The sequence below is a fragment of the Dipodomys spectabilis genome, unplaced genomic scaffold (assembly GCF_019054845.1).
Source record: "Dipodomys spectabilis isolate Male_0828 unplaced genomic scaffold, ASM1905484v1 ptg000043l, whole genome shotgun sequence".
Classification (NCBI taxonomy): domain Eukaryota; kingdom Metazoa; phylum Chordata; class Mammalia; order Rodentia; family Heteromyidae; genus Dipodomys; species Dipodomys spectabilis.
The window spans coordinates 13,742,409-13,765,781 of record NW_024870720.1 but is presented as its reverse complement, the minus strand read 5'-3'; positions in this window follow the sequence as shown (position 1 = coordinate 13,765,781).

Genomic DNA, 23,373 nt, shown 5'->3' with positions numbered 1-23,373 from the left:
GAGTCATGGGACTATGACAATGGTTCTTGAAAGTCATATGTGAACTAGCCACAGTGGTGCTTGGGAAGTCTTAGGAATGCAAATACTCAGGCCCCACCCCAGACTCTCTGTATCAGAAACTGGGGAGGTACCAAGGCAACAGTGATACTCACCAGATAATATGTTGGAAATGATCTGTACAACTTGCAGGGGAGAGGGTGAGGGAGGAGGGAAAGTGGGAGAAAAATGAGGGCGGGGATAACAAGTTTGACAAGAAATGTACTCACTACTTTATGCATGTAATTGTAACCCCTCTATACATCACCTTGACAATAAAATTAAATTTTAAAAAAGAAACTGGGGACAGTCGACAGCTAATTAAGGTTTGTTTTGTAATTCTGATAAAACTCAAGTTTGAGGACTCCAGGTCTCTATTTAACCTCAAATAAACGTTTTTCTAGATTTGTTAGATTTGACAAATAACTGCGCCTGTTTATGTGGTACAATGTGATCATTGGATACAAGTGTGCATTTTATAACAATCCCACCAAAGCAATTAGCTTCCATCATGTCAAAATATATTCATTTTTTTCTGGTGAGACACATTCAACATTCTCTTTTCTAGCCATTTAAATATATGACATACATTATAAACTATAATCATCTTCTTGTGCAATAGGACACCAGAACCTATCCTTCCTATCTAACCGTAACTTTATATCCATTGCCTTCTACCTCCCATCTCAGCTCTGCCAAACCACCATTTTGTGCTTCATGTGAGTGAGATCATGCAAAATTTGCTTCTCAGGGCCTGGCTTATTCCCAGGAACACAATATTCCCCAGGTCCACACATCTTCTTATATGAGGTAATCATCAACCAATGATGACCAACCCATCCATGGATGACTTCAAAACATTTTAATAGTATTTTTACAGGTGATAAATCAAAGGACATAGAGTCCATCTACTTTTCCTTAGAACCGAGAATCTACTTGTGCTGATTGATCCATTGTGCTGGTCCTCCTGTGGTGGGTTTTCCTGCACTCACTTCAGCTGAAATGATTCTGGTGTTGATTGAGGGATACGAAAAGACACAGCCCACAGAGGTGACGCAGGTAGGCTATAGCTGAGGTAGCATCCCCTTTCCACGCACACATTCTCCTCCAACTTGAAATTATATAGTCAAATTTATCTACTTACTTATTATGTGTCTCTTCTACTACTGTGTAAGATTCTTTACCACAGAAGCCTGTCTTACAGTCTATTGTAGCTGCTTGAATGTCTGTCCCCTTGTAAATACCTAATAATAACAAAACTATAGTAGGGTGAACACCAACATCATCTGTTTCATTGCATCATGACCATGTGTTTGAATGTTTACCTTTGCCTGGCCAGAACACCAACAATAATGATTTTGTTGATCATTTGATTTGTTTTGTTTTCTGGCACTACTAGAGTTTGAACTCAGGCCTTTTCCCTTGCTAGGTTGGCTTGCTCTACAACTTGAGCCACATCTTGAGCATTGCTTTTTGCTTGTCTGTTCTGAGATAGGGTTTGGGGAATTTTTCTGCCCTGGCTGGCCTCAAATTTCAATCCTTTTATTCTCAGCCTCCTCAGTAGTTAGGATTACAGGGTTGAGCCACGAATAGTATGTTTGTCTTAAATCTTACAAACACAAAGCATTTTATGATTGCCCAATTTTTCTTTCTGGGATTGGTGATTATAGACTTTGTAGAGAAACAGGATAAGGTTCTTACGGTTTAGAATTTTTCCCATTTGTCTTATAGTCTCAGCTTTGTTTTTTGATCTTTTGCTCCTAATTTTAGTTGAGATTTCATGTTGTATTTTGCAGTGTAGAATGTCACAATGTTATAGTTTGAATTCAAATCCCACCATTTACATGCCTCATGACTTTGTGCAAAGTCTGACTCTTGTCTGCCTCAATTAGCTTATCTGTAAGATGAAGATCCTAAGAACATCTGCTTCCTATGGGAAAGGGCTGATAATAATGCCAAGCCCTTCCTAAGTAATTTGCAGTTTGGCGGTAGTGATTATTTTAAAAAGAAACTAATAGACAACAATAAACACAAAGACACTCTCTACCCCCATCCCAAAAAGATGCTCAAGTGTTTACATGGCTATCTCTAGAGGTTTGAGTGTGGAGAATCATTCTCTTCTTAGAGTTTCTGTTTTCAAAATCTTAAGCAAAGTACATGTTTTGGTTTTTGTTTGTTTGTTTGTTTTTCTGCTTATGTGGTGCTGAAGAATCCAACCTAGGGCCTCATGTATGCAAGGCAAGCGCTCTATCACTAAGCCACCTTCCCAGCCCCTGCTTTTTTTTTTTTTTTTTAAGTAGCACATAAAGACTTCTCTAACTGAATTTTAAACCATGTGACAGGAATATTTACTCCACTCAAACCCCTAAGGAGCAATACATAGACCTGTCGGGGGGAGTTGGGGGAGCTCTCTTGTTTATCCTGGGATGTGTAGCTAGATCATTCAACAGTCAGAGAGAGAGAGAGCAACGATTCAGCCGTAGCCATGCTGAGCTAGCACTCTCAGCATTCTTAACATCTGCATGTGGCATGAAAGAAGTAAAGTCACTTTTTTTTTTCTGGTCATGGGACAAACTCTTCAGCTCAAGGCGAGCACTCTACCACTTGAGCCACAGCACCACTTCTGGTTTTCTGGTGGTTAATTTGTGATAAAAGTCTCACGGACTTTCCTGCCCTGGTTGGCTTTGAACCGAGATCCTCAGATCTCAGCCTCCTGAGTAGCTAGGATTACAGGCGTAAGCCACCAGTGGCTGGCATAAAGTCACTTTTATTTTCAGCTTCAATAAATGGGCTCATTTTTCAAGGTCAGCCTCGGCAAAGTTAGCAACATGCTATCCCCAAAATAAAAACAGACGAGCAAAAAGTTTGCAGGAAAAAAAATCTTTCTCTCCAAATTGATGAACTTGTTTAAACAACAAAGATATGCTTAGAGTATGAATTTCTGCATCCATGGCTTTGTAATGCCAGAAGGTCTGTCTGTGGTCCAGGGTGGCCTGGCTTGACCCCAGCCTTGTTCTCCTCCACAGGTGTGTGGCCTACATGGTAATCACCATCTGAGGTCCTGGTCTTTTCAGAATCCCGTGTCTGCTGGCTTCCTTTAGTTGTTTATTCTTCCTCTTATGTATGTGATCATAGGAGATTACATTCCTTTCCTTTCCAACAACCCCAATAGATATTTATAAAACTTTGGTCCAAGAAAAACCTTTTTTTAAAAAAATCCTATGTTCCACAAGTAGAATTCTCATTAAATCTAGTGAAAGATTTTGAAACTTGCTTTGGATTATAACCAATAGTAGAATTCAAATAATGTGTGCTTTTTGCCCAACTGTGAAATGGCTCCTATTTGGCTTGAAAAGTCACATTTTCCTTCCCATATTTTCCTATATTTTCCAGCGAGTTCTTTCTGCCTATGTTATGAAGTAAGGAATCAGTTTCATCATTTTGTATGTGGATCTCAAGTTCTTTCACTCATTCTGAAATCCCTGCCATTGGGCTAGCATGGAATAAGTAAATTTATGTTGAACGTAGTTGCAAATAAAGTAGGGTTCACATCCATCATTTTGCTGTTTTCTATGTGCTGTGTGCTTTCTATATGTGGTACCTTTTTCTCCCTCTGTCCCTCTAGTACTGCCTTTTGTGTGGTTAAATCTTTTATACAGCACCATTTTATTCCTTTGGTGCTTATTCACCATATTCTTGAGTTCTTGTAATTGGCTGCTCCATGGATTAAATACAATCTACCTTGGATTGATGCAAATATAATTTCACTAGTATGCAAAAATCTAGCTGTAATTTAAGTTCACTCCCCTCTTCCTCTTTTGTGATATTATTATATGATTTATGCCTTTTTACCCTATAAAGCCATCAACATGTTTTAATATGTTTTTAATGTAAAAATACTGTACAGAGGGGTTACAATTACATCAACAAGGTAATGAGTACATTTCCTATCAAGCATTGTTACCTCCTCCTTTGTTTTTCCCCTACCATCCCTTCCCTCCTACCTCCACAACTACACTCCCCTCCGCCCCCTGCCTGCCTAAATTGTAAAGTTCGTTTTCAACATAATGTCTTGTACATCTCATTGTTACAATGGGTCAACCTGTATCTCTATTTAAGCATTTTGTTTTTTCCCTTCCCCTCCCCAAATTAGAAAAGTGTATATAAACAAGATGCAGGGCACCAATATCAAATACACTGAATAAAAGGGTTATACCATGGGGGAGGAACATACAAAGAAACAACAAAAAAAAATCACATGATATATTATAAATATGTTAGAAACAAGAGCAAGAAAGAAAAAACCGCTTGTGTCCCTATCTTGGGGTTTTATGTTTATTGTTTTATACAATTTTTTAATCAGATGATACAAGAATTTAAACATTTATGTTGTCCTTTGTATTTGCTATTTATATCATCCTATCTATTTTCCGACCTGTATTTAATGCAGTTCATTTTACAGGTGATCTTGACTCCCTCTCATGACAGAGTATGGGTCTGGAGCCCTTTATTTTCAGCGTGAATGTTTGCTTTTTGTAGTTCTTGCAGGAAAGACCTGATAACAAGGGAGTCTTTCAACATTTGCTTATTTGAGAATGTCTTGATTTTTTTCCTTAAAAATGGACTTGATTTTTCCTGTTTCACATTTACATAACAATTAGGAAGAGAGAATATCCTATTCTCCAGACTCAGTTTCTCCTATTACAGCATCATACTTTGATCTATTTTGTATAATACAGCAATATATTTTGTATAATATACAGCAAGTGAAGAACCAGTATTGATACGGTATTAACTAAAAGGTGCAATTTATTCAGATTTCCTTAGTCTTTAACCAAACATCCTTTTCCTTTCCCAGGATCCCATCCAGGACAGAGCAATATGTTTAGCTGTCATGTCTCCTTAGTCAACTCTTGGCTCTGACTGGCTCGTTCAGCTTTGGCTCTACTCTTCTTGGCATAGATTTTTTCCTTGACAGTTTCTTTTAAATTACTGGACAAGTGGTGTGTATTTTTCTTCTGTTGGTATTTTTCTGATGTTTTTCTCACCATTAGACTGGGGTCACAGGTTTGGAGAAGGAAGCTCACCAAAGAAAAGCACTATTGTTACCACCAATTGTGTCCAAGGCAAGTATGATCAACATAATTACCACTGAGACTGGTCTCCTGGCTGGTTGCTATTGCTCAGGCTTCCCCACTATAAAATTACTTTTCTGCCTTTCTAGATTGTACTCTTTGAGAAGAAATCCTGTGTTCAGGATACATGCTCAAGTATTCATAAATGATTTAGTTTCATTCTACAAAGGAAATTTTTCTTTTCTCCTCATTTATTTACTTATCCAGTGATTTCTTCTTTGTAGACTGCGGATATTTTTACTTCAAGTTACAATACTATGTTATTGTGTTGCTCCTATTGTTCCTGATCTGGCTAGTCAAGCTCTTTCTGTTGTTTCTGTGTCCCTTTGGCCCATTCCATCCATATCAGTTTGGTTAGTGATTTGGGGGCTGCATTTTATTATCTTCTCACTTTTCTGGCACTAAAAGATGTCCCTCTTGTATCTGTCCTGTAATTCCTAGAAACAATCATGAGAAGGATCCTAAGTAGTCAGGAGGTCTGGAAGACTGTGGTTTGAAGTCAGTTGGAGCAGAAAATCTATAAGAGTCCATCTTCAAATAACCAGCAAAAAGCATACAGCACCAGATGTAAGCAAAAAAGCTGAGCAAGAGTGAGAGGCCCTGAGGTTAAGCCTCAGTACTAGAAAAAAAATTACTGTAGATGATCCACTTACATGCACAACATGTATTATTTACAAATATTTTGTCAGTTTATTAAATCAGGAATTTTTTAAACAGAGTATTATTAAGTTGGGTAGGATTAAATCACTGAGTACTAACAGTATTTCAATTTTGAAATCTGATTTTTTATAAATATGAACTGATAGTCACTATCTGTAAAGTCATATTAAATTAAAAATAAAATGCTCACATGTCCAAGATGGTTTTAGAAGAAAAATGTAGGTAGTTCTCTCAAGAAATAAAATGTAATTTTATTTCTTTCATATAAAATGTTTTTTCACTAAAAAGAGAGCGAAAAGCATGTTTAGTCTCAGTGAATAATAAAAATAAAATAAAAGTACTATGTGTTCTTTTCCATTCATTTGGAGTGGTACTCTTTTAAAGAAATTTTTGAGTAATTATATTTCCAATTCACAAGAACTCTGGATTTATTCCCAATAAATACTGTATGAAAAGTAGCTACAGTACATCTCTCGTTACTCTGAAATCCACTCTAAAAGAAACAACATGGTTTCAGACTGCAATGAATCACAGAGCCTAGTGACTGCCTTCTGGCAGGGATACCTAGTGAGTAACTCTGCCTTCATTGCTCATGTCTACTTGTAAAGCTGTTTTAGGGCAATGAATCCTGCTTTCTCGGGCAGCTGGAAGTGTTGGGCAAACTGAGAATGAAAGGATGCAAAATTTATATCTGAAATGTAATGGTATATTCTCCCTAATGTTTAAAGTAACTTTTTGGTTCAATCACAGAAACAATATATTGCATGGCTAAAATAAAGATAAGAGGAAAGTCATCCATAATCAGATCAAGATAGGAACAGCTATTTTAAACAGTAGGGTATCTGCTTTTAGCAGAGAGAGAGAGAGAGAGTGAGAGAGAGAGAGGTGTCTGTATTGAGATTCCCTGAAAAGGAATGAGGACACCAACCAAGCTAATGACTCTGAGGAAGGCAATGTTTAGCTTATGTCCTAAAGCGCATATACAACGAGTCCCACTTACTCACCCAAGAGTCCCTTGGTCTACCTCTAAATTCACCTATACACAGGGGTCTAGCTCCAAGTATACTGGCAGCTACCTGTGTCACAAACCATGTTGTTCTGCTTTTCTATCTGAGTATGTTCTTCCAGAGCCCCACAGTATTGATGGAGGCAGGGGGCTATATATACATCCAATAGCATGGATTTTTTTTTCTCTGCAAAGTTGTCATAACAACTTTCACTGCCAGCCTCTTGACCTGTCAGTAACCAAGACTGATGGAAAGCTCCCTTAAATAATTCTTCTTGAAAATCCAATGAAAGACTTGCTGCCAAGTTAAATACAGTAAGCCTCTTCTACCATGGAGGGGAAGTGATTCAAAATTGCTACAATTTATACTTCTTTGAGATACAGATTTGACCCCTTATCTCCATCCAGAACCTTTGCACAGGGACTTACTAAGCAGGTGAATTACCAATGCAGGATCTCAAACAACATTGCTTAGACCAAAGAGCAGGAAAACATGGAATTTACGCTTGTATCACACAGCACATCATGCACAATTTTGACTGTCCTAGTGGAACTTTCAAACATTCTCAAAAGCTCAGCTATGTTATGATTCTGGAAGAATGTACCTACATGTTGACTCTTTGGCCATTCATGATCCTGTGTCCCCCGTAGCTAGAAAACCAGGGCATGATAGGAACGCCAGCCTTTGCAGTCACCAGCTTTGGAGATCTGTGCTTCCATTCCTGCTGTTTTAGGTTCTGCAAGATCATGATCTTCAGGATAAAGTGGGAGATGCTTCTATCAAAGGATGTCACCCAACCTGAATTTACAACTTTCACCTCATCAGAGGTGGTAACAAAGGAGGCAGGCAGAGAAGGAGTTGTTTACTGATGGAGGGAACCACCATGAGGAGCTAAGGTGTGTAACTGTGTGAATTCGCTGCAGAGAAATGGCAGGGGGAAGTGTGGGGCTCCTTCTCTGTCCAATCACAACAACTGAACAGGTCACTGCAGCAATCACAACCTGTGAGGGCTCAAACCTTTAAAGATGAAGATCTGGCTCATTCCACAGAGCAAGCAGCCTTTACTGAAATGCTAACCAGGTGTGGTAGGAATGTAGAATGGATAGAGGGATGTGATGTGTTTCAATAACAGCTTTAGATCCAGTTGCATCCATAGTACAAGAACTACAACTTTTCCTGTAATCCCTCCCAGTTTGGTCTTTTTGTTCTTTTTAGAGATTTTTTGCTGACTATTACCTTGAAGCATAACAGAGCAGACTCGTGGGGATATAAGTGAATCTGAGTGGTGCAAAGGCTGTACTGTAACAGATACTGTTGCTCTTCCATCCCCTACCCCAGAGACATCTCAAGGTAAGATATTGGCTGCTTTCCTTCATCAGTTGCCACCTGCTTCTCTGCCTGAAAGCCTTCTGCACCTGGAAATGTCAGAGTTGTTGCATATTCAGAAACAACCCCCAGACAGCAATGGCAAGAAACCAGTGGAAAAATAAGTAAACTTCCTTGTTTTTAATGGAGGTCAATGCTAAGGCATATTCCACATGATATATGTCCCTGGGGGTAAGTCCTCATTACTTCAATCTTTTCTGCTCATACCCTCCTCTGCCTCATTTTTTTTCTTGCTTCCTTACTTATGCTTCTTGGGATACTCTTCCTAAATGGCCTACTTATAATCTAGTCCTTACCTCTAGGTCTGCCTTTGGGAAAATCCAAATTAAAACTGTGTTTTGAACATTATAAACAAGAGTCCACAGGGAGTGAATAAAGTCAGAAAGAATACCCAGGAAATATGAGAGGGTAGTGAAGTGGCCACAGGCTCACCTTCATCTAAAATCAGTGTCAAGGACATTATCCCCAGGTAAGAGTATGGGTGGGAAAATCCAACAGATTCATTACAGTGAAGGATATAAATAAAGCAGATCTCATGGGGACCTAGAAAATCATCATTTATTCAACTATTTACTTAACAAATACTGACTGAGGGCCTAGCATACACCAAGCATTATTCTATGTACTGGAAATAGAATTAAAAACAAAATAGGATAAGGACAAAATCTGCTTCTCAGTATCACACTCAAAGTCCTTCATGATTTTGTCACTAAGTATCACCACCCCTCCTTCGTTACCTCTTCTCTTAGGTTACATGTAGAAATTTTGCAACAATGCTTGGTAAGAAATGTACTCATTATCTTGCCCACGTAATTGTAACCCTCTATATGGTATTTTCACAATAAAAAAAAGAAATTTTGAACTTCTCATACTCTCCTTGTAATCCCTGTCCTCTTGAACCTGTATCAATTTGAAAAGCCTGTTTCCTTCCTTTTTTTCTTCCTTTTTTCTTTCCTTCCTTCCTCCCTTCCTTCCCTCTTTCCTTTCTTCTCTACCCCTCCCTCATTCCCTCTCTCCCTTTCTCTTTTTCTTCCTATTTGAACAAAATGAAGGCAAGGCAACTTAAAGATTTTCTACAACAATGCAGGGTATATTTAAAAGAGAACAGCAAGCATGTGGAGTAATTAATAATCCTGTAAAATAGTATCATTGTCTCTTCATTTTGTTGACAGTTGTTCATAGCAGACTTGCATATTCAATTCCATGCTACAGCATAGGAAATATAAAGGATAACTATGAAAATGGTAGAGAGAGTAGGCTAACTCAAATTTCTCTGTTCTTCATCCCCAGAGTTTGGCTGTAAGGAACAAATGTAAGAATTTACAGGCTCATATGTCTCAGAAAAAATAAGAAAGGTTTAATCCCATGCCATGACTTCCAATCCCAGCTCAGTCCTTGTTATACTTCAAATTATTAATGCCTATGCATTACAAAATCCTAGAGACCTGTACCCCCAAAGTGATTCTGATACCCAGCCTTTCCTCAAGAGCCATAGTCATTTCATCACGTGATAGTTACATCTTTTACCAAATCCTAAACCATGTTTTATACATATATATATATATATATATATATACACATATATATATATATATATATATACCCATATATACATATATATGTTTAAATTCCAAGAGAGTAGAAAATGGTGAGGCCTGTGACAAATTAATCACCCAGGTTCTGCCACTACTCAGCTCCAGGTTGAAGGGTTAAACAGTGGCTCTTTAGATAACATAATTAGGCCCTTAACCCCCAGAATGTATAAATCTGACCTCATTTAGAAAAAAGGTCTTTGCTGAGGCTCTCATTAGACCCTCTGTACAATTTGTTCTTTTCCTCCATTGTTGTTTTTTCCCCATGTTTTCCCTCATTTGCAATCATTAGTATACATCTAGGATAATTTTATGAGATGAGCAGAAAAGCTCAAAAGCTATGTACATATGACCATATAAGATGATATTAAGCGAAACAAACCCCAAGATATGGACACAAGCAGTTCTTTGGTGGTGGTGTTATTTTTAATGAACTATGTGATAGTTTTGTTCCTTTGTATGTTCTTACCCCTATGGTATATCTCCTGTGGCACTATAGTTGATATTGGCACGCTGCATCTTGTATATATATTTGTCCAATTTGGAGAGGAAAGGGGAATAACAAAATGCTGAAACAAGGACACAGGATGACCTAGTGCAACAATGATGCCCACAAGACACTATATTGGAAATAAATTTTACAACTTCGGGGGTGGGGGAAGGGAGGAGTGAAGGAGGTGGAGGAAAGAAAGGATAGTGGGAGACCAACAAAAGAGGGAGTAACAAATCTCGACAAGAACAGTACTCATTACCTTACTCATGTAACTATAGCCCCTCTGTACAGCATCTTTACAATAAAATAACATTTTTAAAAAGAGCTTTGCTAATGTAATTAAGAATCATGAAATGATGCTATCCCAGATTATCTGGTAGAGGCTAAATCAAGCAACAAATGTTCTTCTAGAGTGAGGCAGAGAAAAAAAATTGCCAAAGAGAAGGTTGTGTGAAGACAGAAGCAGAAGTCAGAATGAGGTAGCCACAAGCCAAAGAATGTGAGAAATTCCAAGAAGCTAGAAGAAGCAAAGAAAACTTTCCCCACCGAGTTCCCAGTGGGTGTGACCAATGCTTTGATTTCAGGCTTCAGAACTGTGATTAAATAAAATTTCTGTTGTTTTAAGCCACTTAATTTATAACCATTTGTTACAGCAGCAACAAGAAATTAATATTAAAGTATATCAAATGGTACTAGATTTTCCTGCTTTTAAGGAGAAGGTAGAAACCTAGAATTTTTCACATGTTAAATCTTATGATTAAATGATGTCAATATCTAACTTTTGAAACACTGAGATGGCCAAGCAAAACTATTCTATTGGTCAATCCTGGACCACTGGTATCCGTTTATGTCTTTTCTCTTACGTAGTTATAAAGCCTTCCTTCCCAGTGCTTACCCAGTCATTAGTCAACTTCAAGTTCAACACATATCCAAAGATTTTTGTTCTTTATGGAATTCACTCTAGACGCAGGCTCATTTGATTTCTGAACTCACAAGGCAGGAAGTAAGAGCAGCCTATTTACATCCATCATTTTAGGCTTTCACTAAACATGAGAAAATTTTCAGATCAAGCACTCAATAATACATATGAAACTATTAACACACTGATTAGTTTCTTTCTGACACTTGACATGCTACATTTGGTTTGTTTGGACATCCATCCTCATTAAAGTTTGATCAGCAAACATTCCTTGAAGACCAATGGCCCTGTCAGAGGAAATCAGCAATGGGCTCATCTCATTGTTTCTTCTTGATAGTCCCCCAGAGCCTCTAACCATCACTTCTGAGATTCATTCATCCCACTAATTTTAATTTGCCAGCGCCTCATTAGCACTTTCAGACTGCTGAGTCCTTTTGCCTAGATCTGAAAGTTTTTGTAACAGTAAATAACAACTGAACTTCCCCATATTTGGGCTAGGACTGGCCAGCAAGAAACCTGGGCTTCATTCCCAGTTTGCCACTGAACAGCTGCATGACCTTGGCCAACTTGCTTCACCTCTCTAGGCCTCAATTTCCTGTAGCTGATCTCTGAATTTCCTTTCAGCTTTAAAATTTATTTTGACAGTGTAATTTAATTATGCAATAAAATCTCACATCTCGTTCATCTTTCTTCAAGCTTACCCAAGGGTAGGGAAGGCAGGCGTATGTTTTAATTAATCACCAAGCACTCATTAGGCTTCCAAAAGGACCAGTCAGGCTGTCAAGAGCTGGAAGAGGGTAAGGTACAAATAAATGAAGGACAGATACTACCTCAAAGAGAGGAGTGCAGCTCCAAAGAAATGAACAATTATGATACAACATTTTGTTAAAAGGAAGCAGAGACCTTAATGGCAGCCCGTGAAAGGCCTGGCACTCACCCAGGAAGTGTTAGGGAAGGAGTCCTCCAGGAAGCAAGGCTAAAGTTTGCATAGCAGGCAGAAAGAAAAATAACTGCCGATGCAAAACTAAAAAAAAAAAAAAATTAAATGTTCCAGAAAGAACATGAGTATCAGAAAATAACCAACAACAGTTATTAGCTTAATGAACAAAAAGTGAGAAGTACAGTCTATTGTTTCCTGTACTCATCATGCCTGCTTCCCCTCCTCAACTACAGGGTTTGCTGCACATGCAACTTCTGCCCTCTCTAACTTTTTAACTTCTGGACAGGTGTGTGTTGAGCTCCATGATGAAAGGCTTGAAGAAGGGAGTCCTGCAAGACACCACATCGTCAAAGCTGGAAACAATGAGAACTGACCTGGGTTCTATTTGGCCCTCAAGGACTCTCACATATCTTTGCCCTCTCCCAGTTTACATTCAGGTTCTCTTCCCAGCTGCCTGCCCTGTGAATTTCAAGTTCACACATAAGATGCAAGACAACAATTGGAAGTGGTGCTGTAGCTCAAGTGGTAACCGAGTGCTAGCCTTGAACTGAAATGCTGAGGGACAGCGCCCAGGCCCAGACTTCAAGCCCCACGACCGACACACACACACATACACACACACACACACACACACACACACACACACACACAAAGACAATAACTCAAACATTAAAGGTATGACGCATATTCTATAAAATTAAGAAAAGTGAGGGAAGGGGTAGATTGGGAAGGATGGGTGAGAATGTTGAAAGGGGTGACACATAGATCAAGATGCATTATATTTATAAATTGCTTTGTAGAATGGCAACTCATTTGTACAACTACTTAAAGAAATATTGTTTAAAAGCCAATACACCTTACATAGAACGATAACACATATGCGATATATGGAACACATACTTGTATATAAATATAATTCTGCTTTTCTGATTAAACCCTGACAGATTCAGCATCCTAGGAGAAAGTTCGAGATCCTCTCTAGGACATGCGGTGTTTTCAGATCACCATTATTTTCTTCCCAGATTATTATCACCAAACCATTTCATATGATTCTCTGCCAGAGAAATAAAACACTAGAATCCAGCCATTTCTAAGCTACTTCTTAAATAAGGTCACTGTGGTGAATAAGAAACAATGCAGGAAGAGAGATTTGTATATTTGGCACATGACAATTATTTCATTGAAAATAAAAAAGGAGAGAAAGGCAATCTTGGATGTATAGGAAAGAAGGAGAAATCTAATGATCAAAAATCAGGTCAGGTGGCTAGGAAAGAGCTTAGGAACTTCCCCACATGCATGCTGGAGTACTAGGTGAACTTTGAAAGGCCTTTTATTTTAAGAGAGACAAATGGAGGAATAGTGATCTCACACCATAGGAGGACTTCTGCATCTTGTTGATGATTGTTCCTGAGCATCAGGACACTTGATTCCAGAGGCCACTGGGATAAATTTAAGAACTTCAGGGTCTCTATTGAGAAAATTTCAGCCTGTGCCTAGGAGACCTGGGGTTTCTCCTATTCCTTCCTGTAATGTTTTCAGGGTGTCTGTTTTGACTTCAAGGTCTTTGATCCATTTGGAGTTGATTCTGTGCAGGGTGATATATAAAGATCTAACTTTAGTTTTCTACATGTATTTAACCAATTTTGCCAGCACCATTTATTGAAGAGGCTGTCTTCTTCCATTCTATTTTTTTAGCTCCCTTATCAAAGATTAGGTAACTATAGGTCTGTGGGTTCATTTCTGGGTTTCAATTCTATTCCATTGGTCCTCAGGTCTGTTCTTGTGCCAGTACCAACCTGTTTGATTACTATGGCTTTGTAGTCGAGTTTGAAATTTGGTATTGATATTCCTCCAACACCGTTCTTTCTGTTAAGGATCATTTTTGCTACTTGGGGTCTTTTATTGTTCCATATGAATTTTTGGATTGCTTCCTTTATTTCCTTGAAGAATGAGGTTGGACTATTGATAGGTATCGCATTGAATTTGTAGATAACCTTGGGAGGTATTGCCATTTTCACAATGTTGATCCTTCCAATCCAGGAGTATGGGAGGTTTTTCCACTTCCTAAGTTCTGCTTTGCTTTGCTTTTTCAGGTCTAGGCACAAGCTAAAATTGTCTCAGTAGAGACCCAGAAACATAACAAATCAAAGAAAGATTGGACAAATGGGATTGCATGAAGCTGCAGAGCTTCTGCATGGCAAAGGATATAGCTAGCAAGATCAATAGAAAGCCCACGGATTGGGAGAATATCTTCTCTAGCCATACAATGGACAAGGGTCTCATATCTAAAATATACCTAGAACTCAAAAAATTAAATGCCCCAACAACAAATCCTCAAAGAAACAACTTCCCAATAAATAAGTGGGCTAAAGACTTAAAGAGAAACTTCTCTGAAGAGGAAAGAAGAATGTCCAATAGACATATGAAGAAATGCTCAACCTCTCTAGCCATAAAAGAAATGCAAACCAAAACAACATTGAGATTCTACCTCACCCCAGTTAGAATGGCTATAATCAAGAACTCTTATAACAACAGATGCTGGAGGGGATGTGGACAGAAGGGAACCCTACTGCATTGTTGGTGGGAGTGTAAGCTTGTTCAACCACTTTTGAAAGCAGTTTGGAGATTCCTCAAAAGACTCCACATAGAGCTTCCCTATGACCCAGCAAGTGCCCACTTTGGGACATTTACCCAAATGATCACAAACAAGGCCATACTAAACTATGTTTATTGCAGCATTATTTACCATAGCTAAGATATGGAACCAACCCAAATGCCCCTCAGTAGAGGAATGGATCAAGAAAATGTGATATATATATATATATATATATATATATATATATATATATATGGATATATATATATATATATATATATATATAAATGAAATTTTGTGCCTCCATCAGAAAGAATGACATTGTCCCATTTGTTAGGAAATGGAAAGACTTGGAAAAAATTATATTAAGTGAAGTAAGCCAGGCCCAAAGAAACATAGGTCCTATGGTTTCCCTTATTTGCAATAGCTAGTATATGTTTGGGACCAGCAGGAAAGTTCAGATAAGATGATATTAAGTGAAATGAACCCCAAGATAGGGACACAGTGTTTTTTTTCTTGCTTGCTATTGTTTCTAACATATTTATAAGGTACCACATGATTTTTTTTGTTGCTTTATATGTCCCTCCCCCATGGTATAACCCCTGTTTTCACTGTATTTGATGTTGGTATAATTTGGGGAAGGGAAGGATACAAGTTGACCCATTGCAACAATAACATGTACAAGACACTATGTTGAAAAATGAACTTTACAATTTGGAGGGGAAGGGGGGACAGGGGGGACAGGGGATGTAGTTGAGGAGGTAGGAGGGAAGGAATGGTAGGGGAAAAACAAAGGAGGAGGCAACAATGCTTGATAAGAAATGTACTCATTACCTTGCTCATGTAACTGTAACCCTATAGTACAGTATTTTCACAATAAAAAAACTTACTTAAAAAAGAAAAGAAATGAAATGAGACCCATTGGAAGGTGATTACACCATTGGAATTAATGTCATTCTCTCAGGATTCCTGTCATTTAATGCAAGTTCGGGTTGTTCTGAAACCATCAAGACCGGCCCCCTGCATAGTCTCTGGCTTTTTCTTCTGCACCTGTTCTCATCATGACATCCTCTTGCATTTTTTGACATATATGAGAGTAAGAAAGAAGATGAAATAACCCAAAGCCAGCATTATGCTATTTAGAGTTCAGCTTCCAAAATGGAAAAAAATATACCTCTTTTCTTTATAAAGTACTCTCCTGGAGTATTTCGTTGTACTGACAGAAAACAGTCAGTATTTTTTTTTTAGAAAAAAAAAAAAAAAAAAGGAGGGGCTGGGAAGGTGGCTCAGTGATAGAGTGCTTGCCTTGCATGCATGAGGCCCTGGGTTCAATTCCTCAGCACCACATAAGCAGAAAAAGCTGGAAGTGGTGCTTTGGCTCAAGTGGTAGGGCGATAGCCTTGAGCTGAAGAGCTGAGGGACAGTGCTCAGGCCCAGAGTTCAGGCCCCATGACCAACAAAAATAAATAAATAAATAAAAATTTTAAAAAAAGGAACTTCAGGACATGCAAAGAGAACTTTAAACAGGACTCTAAATATTCACACAGTGAGACCAAAAGAGGATATTCTTAGGAGAGGACCACAAAGGCTCAATAGTTATTTGCATATGGTCATACAAAAAAATCTTTGTCAAAATGAACTCCAAGAAATGGAAACAAGAGAATTTTTTGTTATTTTCCTTTTTTTTTGTTTGTTTTTGTTTTGTTTGGGGGTATTTTTTTTCCTTTGTTGCTGTTTTTGCTTTCTGTACCTTTTGTCTTATATGCAAGTTTATCTGTTTGGGAGAGGGTAAGGGAGAGCACAGAAATGGTAGGACAAAGAGTGAACAAATGCAGCAGTGATACTCACTAGACACTAGGTTGAAAATGAACTATACAACTTGTGGGGGAGGAGTTAGGAAGGAAAAAACTGGGAGAAAAGAGGAAAGAGGTGACACTATTTGAAAGGAAATATACTAATTCCCTGACTTTTGTAACTGTAATCCCTCTGTATAGCACCTTTACAATAAAAATAAATAAAATCTTTTAGTAGTTGTAAAAAGAAGCTGTCATTCAGCAAGGCAGGATATATGCATATATATATCCTTCTATACCTATATGTGTGTATATATATATATATATACACAATGAATATATATATATATATATACTCAATGAATCTTGATCATGTCACCCCTTTTATCAATCTCTCCCATTCCTCCCAACCCCACCACTCTCCCACCTTTTGAGTACCCATTAGACTGAGAGTTAACCTTTCTAAGGAACTACAATGTTCAAGTCCTCCCTTGAATCTACCAGATTTCTATTTTTAAAATAAATTATATTTGTAATTTTTAATGGGAATGATTTTTATGTACAAAACACACCATGAAAACATAATGAAACACAATTCTCCTTCTCCCTGCCCCCAGTGCCATTTTCCTATTCTTCTCTTGCCCATTTCTACCCATCCATTCATATACATGAATCCATAGTTTTTGATATGCAACCTATCAACCAGTACAATACAAATCACTTATACATGCTTATAACTACACACTATGTGTTTTATGTAGGTATGGTTCTTATTTTAATGTAAATATTCTGCATACTCTTTTCTGGTTTGCTTTTTCTTTCGGTTGGCTGTGGGACTTGAACTCAAGCCCTGGGCTCTGTCTCTGAGAGGTTTTTTGTTTGTTTGTTTTGGTTTTGCTCAAAGATAGTACTCTACCACTTTGAGCCCCAGCTCCACTTCCAGTTTGTTTTTTTTTTATTGTGAGTTTTTTGAGTGGTTAATTGGAGATAAGGGTCTCACAGACTTTCCTGCCCTGGCTGGCTTTGAACTGTGATCCTCAGATCTCAGTCTTCTGAGTAGCTAGGTCTACAGGTGTGAGCTACCAGCCCTTGGCTAATTTGCTTTTTATACATTGCTAACTATCCCTTGTACCATCTCCTTTTCAGATACAAATATGCCTGCCTCATACTTTTAATGGCAGTGTGATAGTCAATTGTCTAGATATACAAAAATTACAATAACTTTTTGACTTGCCCATTTGCATCACTGCCAATCTTTTATTACTAAAATAATGCTGCAGTGAATCTGCTTGTACCAAATCATTTTGCATATGGGTGACTATATCTTTGTATAAATTCCTGAAAAAGGAAATTATTGATCAGAATTTTATATGCTGTTTATGAGTATCTGGAATTGGATTTTGCCAGAGATTAAAGTTACTGTCTATTGTCTTCTTCCCTATGCTCTAATAGAGTGTGTTATAGAAGTTTGTCTTTACTGATGAAAGGGACACCTCATCTTGGTTGTAATCAGCATTGCTCTCATCTTGAGAAAAGGCAAGATCTTTTCATATACTAAAAGTTAGATTTTTTTTAATACTCTTTTAGCCGGGTACCGGTGGCTCACACCTATAATCCTAGCTACTCAGGAGGCTGAGATCTGAGGAATACAGCTCAAAGCCAGCCCAGGCAGGAAAGTCTGTGAAACTCTTATCTCCAATAAGCCACCAAAAAGCTGAAAGTGGTTCTGTGGCTCAAGTGGTAGAGAGTTGTCCTTGAGCTGAAGAGCTGAGGGACAGCGCCCAGACCCAGAGTTCAAGCTCCATGACTAACAAAAAAAAGAAAATTCTCTTTTATAAATTATCTAAGAATATATTTGCCCACTTTTCTACGAAGTAGTTGATCTTCCTGGTACCCAACAACAGGAATACATTCTATTTTAAAACATTCTATTTTAAGATAATACAAAATGAAAATGCAGTTCTTCAGTCTTTGAACTTTGTTTACAATGGGTTTTGCCATATAAATTAAAACTCCCAAGTAATATAGATCTAGTAAATGTTACTTGGATCTAACCTAATCACAATGAGACAAAATTTACACATACACACACACACACACACACACACACACACACACATTTAGAAGGGCCTCATAAATAGCTACTGGAAAATATTTCAAAATGTCTAGTTGAAGATCAAAAAACTTATGAAGCCTATTTCTGTTTCAAATTTCAAAATTTTAGAGAACTTGAGCTAAATGTGGCATCAGAAAAAAAATAATTTATAGTAATAAAATTCCTACTGGTATAGATCTCAATAACCCAAGTGCTTAGTGCAAAGGACGATATATAATGAGGCATATTAACATGAACTACAACATATGGAAACAAGAGGTTCTCATTAGACCCTATATATAGTTCATTCTTTTTTCTCTGTCATTTTTTTCTTTCTTCATTTCTCTTAGTTTTCGGTAGCTCGTGTTCTACACAATATGAAAATGCAATAGTGGAAGGGAAAGGGAGTCACAGAAACAGCAGAGCAACGGATGAACCACAGCAACACCGATACTCACTGACAGTATGGGGATATGAACATTACAACTTGGGGTGGGGCGGACCGGAAGGGGTAAGTGGGAGATCAAGAGAGATGGGGTAACAATGATTAAAAACAAATGTACTTATTATCTTACCTATGTAACTATAACCCCCAGCTCATCACCTTTTCAATAAATTAATTAATTAATTTTTTTTAGAAAGACAGTAAAAGAGTCACAAACTATAAGGCACACTGACTCCAACTTCATCATTACACACACATGTGTACATGAATTACCATAATATACCCCCTAAGAATGTATAAATATTATGTCTTAATAAAAGCAAATAAATTAAACATAATGGATATCTCTCAGAACCTCAAAACAAAACCTGAGTCTGCAAACAAAGCTAGTCTGAAACATTTCACCAAGCTGCAACCCTCTGGAGACTCTTCTATACATGCAGTTCAAAGAGGCTTCCGTTAGAGTAACACAAGGAAAACCATCTCCAGAAACAAGAGCCTTTCACCTCTTTTAGTAATTCTGGTCCACAAAGGCGTCTCAGTGAGTTTTGTCCCCAGAGATGAAAGGAAACTGGAGTCATTCTATTCTTCAGTTGTTTAGATCAGTGCTGTCTCAGGGCCAAAACTGAAGGAAGGATACAGGAAGAAAGAAACAGGCAATCTGAGCAAAACAGGAAGGGCAAAGTAGAGCCTCCAGATCTGAATAGACAAGAAACACACCCAGCAGGTAGTCGGAAAAGAAAATATCTATCCCCCTTGGACCAAATTGCACTGTTATCCTGGGAAGTCAGCCATCATTGAACAAGTGCTTGCTCTCCCCAGAGCCTCTCTGAAGTAGGGTCAAGCTTTCAGCCACAGAGCCACATGTCTGTGACCCGAGACTTCCAATGATTGCTTGTTTCTGTGCCTGGGGTTATCAGATGCTCCTCTTTCCCCTTCCTGTTGCCCTCAGTTCTGTTTCCCAGATCAGCATTTTGGTTTTCAGTCTTCCATTTCAGTAGGTGAATGAGACACCTTCAGGAGATGCTAGGTGAAAAGGAGTTGCTTTTCACTCCATTCCCGCTGTTTCCTTCCCACAGCTAACAGAAAGCCAAGGAAAGCAGTGTGTTCTATTTATTGTTTCATTTTGGGTCAGTGTGTTTAAACTATGGGCCCAAAGGAAGGCAGTAGAATGGACTCTTCTGTTATCTAGGACAGGGAAAACTTTAAAATTAACTAAGTTATCCCAAATCAAATTCATACTTTAATCTCTCTCCTTCCCCTCCTCCCTCTCTCTCTTAGATGGGATCTCTCTCTGTAGCCTAGGCTAGCCTCAAACTTGCAATCCTCCTGCCTTAGTGTCCTGAGTGAATGAATTACACTTCAATAATTTGACAGGATTTCTGCCCATTCCATTTTCTACCAACTCACTCACATTGAAAGCACTTCAGATTTCATAGGACATGAAGCATCTGAAAAATATTGGGACGTAGGAAGTGGTAAATTATGCAGATGCTACTGATGAACTGAGCCTCTAAAACTAGTTTGTCTGTGGATATGCCAAAATCCTGATGAAAACAAATGCTCATAGTTGTTAGAGCCAGCAGAGATCCTGGAGAGCAAGAACCAAAGATGACCATCTCACAGATGAGGCAGAGGCCAGGGGAAATTAATTGTGTTGTCCAGGGTCATTCCATTGCAAGTGGCAGAGCCAAGATACAGATCCAAGTTTCTTGGGTAGACAGCAAGTGCTATTTCCATGACCTATGTAACCCCACAAACGCAACCTGGGAAACAGAACTGAGGGCAACAGGAAAGGGAAAGAGGAGCATCTGATAGCCCCAGGCACAGAAACAAGCAATCATTGGAAGTCTCGGGTCACAGACATGTGGCTCTATGGCTGAAAGTTTGACCCTACTTCAGAGAGGCTCTGGGGAGAGCAAGCACTTGTTCAATGATGGCTGACTTCCCAGGAAGGGGTGCTGTGGCTCAAGTGGTAGGGCACTAGCCTTGAGCTGAAGAGCTGAGAGACAGTGCCCAGGCCCAGAGTTCAGGCCCCACGACCAAAACATAAAATAAAATAAAATAAAGCATAGACTCAAGAACTTCCTGAAAAAAATCAATCTCTCTTCCGTTCTCTATGTCTTTGACTCCAGAAGAGCCAAATCTTCAGTCAATTAATTAGCTCAACTTGCCTTGCAAGTGTCAAGCTCTAAATTTGAACCCCACTACTACAGATAAAAAATAAAATCATAGATATAAATATTATTGATAGTCTATTCATCATAGCTTAAAGAACCCAAATGCCATCCATGCTAATACATAGATAAACTGGTATATCTGCTCAATAGAACCACTACTAATTCATACAATGTAATTAGGTGCTGATAAGTGCTACAACACTTGAGTCTTGAAAATGTCATGTTAAATCAAAGAAGCTAGACACTGAAAGTTACCTACTGTATCAAGCTATTTACATGAAATATCTAGATTATGTAAAGCCCATTATGATAGAAAATAAATTAGTGGTTATAAGGGAAATTGAAGTTTAATGGTGAAGGAGAAAGACTAATCACTGGATACAGGAAACTATTCTATGGGGGTGAAAAAATTCTGGAACTAGATAAGGGTAATGATTGTAGAGCATTGCAAAACACTAAATGCTATTGTGTTGTGTACTTTTAAATGCTTAATTTTATTATGTGAAGTACTAGGGATCTACAAGTTTACACACACACACACACACCACACACACACACACACACACACACACACACCAAGCACATTCATGTCTTATGCTTTTGCAAGCACAAATAGCCAACTAACCTTGGGAACCAACTAACCATGGGAAAAATGCTGCTTTTTCGGACCTTACCTATGTGAGTCCTTCTTTTTCTATTAGGGCCTAAAGATCTTTTGGAACCTTAGAAGCATCATGAGGTCTATTTTTAGTCCTTCTCTATGTCTACTTTAAAGAGATGGTTGTCAGAGTCAACTTTGATAGGCCTTTTGGAATCGTGCTCTAAAAAGATCCAAAGAGGCCTCACTGGACCATTTGCTGCAAACTCCCCTTCACTGTGGTCCGGAGGGGCATTGTTTCCTTTAGCAAGCACAGATGGGTCAGGTCTAGAGAACATGTTGAACACACTAGTTGCTTTATCTAAAGCATAGACGGTGTGAGCTAAGCTCTGCTAGTATTGTACATGTGAGCCACACCACCATTGCTAATTCTCTCAGGAAGGGACGGACTCAACAACCTCTGGTGGAGGCTTCCAGATGTTTCCCAAAGAGGAAGAGAAAGAACTGCAATTGGGCAGCTGGGATCTAAATGAAGATTATCCTCTCCTTATCTCTGAAAGCCCTTCCCAGAGCAGCCCTAGACCTGGGAGCCTTCTGGGAGCTTAAGGAAAGGGGACTGAAGCTAATAGAAAGCAAATGTCGGTCTTGGCAATGTCCACAGCTGATGTCAGTTTATTTTCCTCCCTATTGCGAATGGAAATAAAAAAAAAAGAAGTTACAAGACAGCTCTGTGGAAATGCTGAATACAGAATGTTCTGGTTGACTTTGATCATTCCTGCTTACTGTGATAAGCAACATATGGTGGCAACCTTAACTCTATGACTGTCTTAAATTATCTGTTCAAATATCTGCTTTACAAAAGCTTACCTGCTAGGGAAGAAAATGTCAGAAGACTAAGCTGCAAGAGGAGTCACTGGAACAAAGCCACAAAAGCATGTTTGAATTTACATATGATAGTGAACTTCATCCCATTTGCAACCCAAGTGTTTCCAGCTTTCACAGGGTCCTGGCTCACCTTTTAACATCTAATGAAATGACTATGACTGCAGCACCCACACCCTGTGTCATCAGAGATTTCCCTCCAGGTACCATCAGAAATTACTAGGAGAGGAAGAGAGGGACTTCTTGTCCAGCCCATGCTGCAACTTTCTCCCTGACCATCGTTTCTACCATAACCTTTCTCTCTGGACAAATTATGACATGCTGAACCCTTCTTAGTCCCCAGTTCAGCTCATGTTTTGACTAAAAGTTGGGGAAACAGAGATAGGAATTCCAGCATAATGCATTGAATATAATAATTGAAACTACATATTAGACATTTCTAAGTAATTCCCTATAATCAGAGGTTTTTGTTTCCATTCTGGTCATGATCCCTACATAACTTATCACTATGAGTTTGGTTTTGTTTTTAATTCCTGTGCTCACCTCTCAGCTCTAGCTCCTCACTTCCAATCTCAGACACAGACTGCTCACTAGGTTTAACTTCGCATACCCAAAT